This window comes from Propithecus coquereli, unplaced genomic scaffold, assembly GCF_000956105.1.
Source record: "Propithecus coquereli isolate 6110/MARCELLA unplaced genomic scaffold, Pcoq_1.0 Scaffold211, whole genome shotgun sequence".
Classification (NCBI taxonomy): domain Eukaryota; kingdom Metazoa; phylum Chordata; class Mammalia; order Primates; family Indriidae; genus Propithecus; species Propithecus coquereli.
The window spans coordinates 2,606,175-2,608,020 of NW_012146190.1; the positions used below are offsets into that span (position 1 = coordinate 2,606,175).

The window sequence follows — 1,846 nt, forward strand, 5'->3', positions numbered from 1 at the left end:
TGAAATTCAAAGGTCAACTGTACAATATCTAGGACAGGATTATCCATCACAACTCACTTCCATAGTGGGAAGGGCTTTTGTCTGCACTGTCCAATACAGCAGACACTCGCCACATGTGCCTACTGAACACATGAAACATGGCTAGGGAAACTGAGGAACTGAATTTTAAATTCTATAAATTTTAATTAACTTAAGCTTAAATTTAGCCAGATATGATTAGTGGCTACAGTATTGGACAGTACAAGTCTAGAAGATCACAGTCCACTATGTTTTCTGGAATGCAACAGTCCACTATGTTTTCTGCTATATAAGCTTTCTGTAGCCCTAGCCTTTAAGTGACATTTTTAAAAAGCACATTTTTGACGTTATATTAAGTCCAAGGATCTGAAGTGTTTCAAGAGAATACAAGCAAATAAAAAGTAATTTTTTTAAAAATGAAATTTCCTTAACCTAACATTAAACTGGTAAAGAAGAGAGTACAGGAAACAGTCATAACCAGTAGAATTATGCACATAAGAACACTTTTCTAAATTGGTCCTAATATATTAAAGCTGAGAACAATTACACATATTTAACTAAATGGGTCCACTATATTCCCAAAATGTTTCCCAATATTCTCTCTACATTTTTCAAGAGTAAAATGTACCAGACTTTTCTGCACCTACCACTCTTAGCTATCTGACGTCAGCTATTTTCCCTCACTGTATGGTTCTTCCAGGTTCTTGCATCAAAATCACTTCTCAAATGGTCTATATTCCTCCCTCTGTTACTATTAAACCTGGAGAAATAAAATATCCAAACTGCCAATTCCCTTCGGGGCTCCCGAAGTAATGCAGCCTATGGTCTCTATTCCTGGGTATAATTAGTAAATTATTTCATCAAGATATATGAATTTCAAAAATTCCTGTGGCAAATGTAATCAAGATTCTCAATAACCTTAAACTTTTATTAAGCAAGCTTCTAAAATCAGACTAGTAACAAACTTGTTTAACTATTAGTCAAAACACTGACAGACTATTTGGGAATGAGAAATGTATTTCTTTGCTACTATTTGTTTTATTTGTTAAAAATAGAGCTTCAACAACATATGTCAAGTACTGGTGTGACATAAAAACAAATAAGGCTCAGACCCTGCCCTTGAGGGGGTCACAGTAAAGCAAGAGAATACAATACAAATGAGATTGACAATATTAAAAAAGTTTGCGTAAAGCAAACCAAGAGAACAGGTTTACCTGAGTAAGGAGGTCATGTCTGTCTGATTCCAACTGCAGACTCACAACACTGCCACTGGCGGACTTTCATTATCTCTTACCTGAATAAAAGTGTTATCTTTACTGGAAAATCTAATTTATTTAAGTCTCTTTCAGATCTTGGAATTCTAACTTTGTGAGTAAGCTATTTTAACATCTCTCCAGAAAAAACGAGGAAGTTAGGAAGTTGTTTATGAATGAGGTAACATACTTAAAGATCCTATCAGCAAGCCCAGCCTACGGGGAGAATTCGATACATATTTACAGAATAAAGAACACTAAGGCGGCTCTTACTGTGCCTTCTCTCATTTCCCTCCGTAATAATTAGCAACTTTTAGAATATCCGGACCACCTCTGCCCTTAACAACACTGAGCGGCAACATTCAATCGCTCGCCACAAACGTGCGTGTACTATTCACAGCGCAAAGTAGAGTGGGGTGGAAATCTTAAACTGCTCTTAAGAACTGGCAACAGTTTGGGAAAATACATCCTCCGGTATCCCACGTGTAGGTGAACTTCGGCTCAGTTTGGAGGACATCGAAAAAACAATCAAGCCCAGCACTAGACAATTTTACCACCATCATCTTCTATCTGAA

The 1,846-nt window shown here is 36.7% G+C and overlaps 1 pseudogene; it reads left to right on the top strand.

Annotated features, from left to right (window-relative positions):
- LOC105810422 overlaps positions 1-1,846 on the top strand; it is a 7,874-nt pseudogene that overhangs the window by 1,083 nt on the left and 4,945 nt on the right.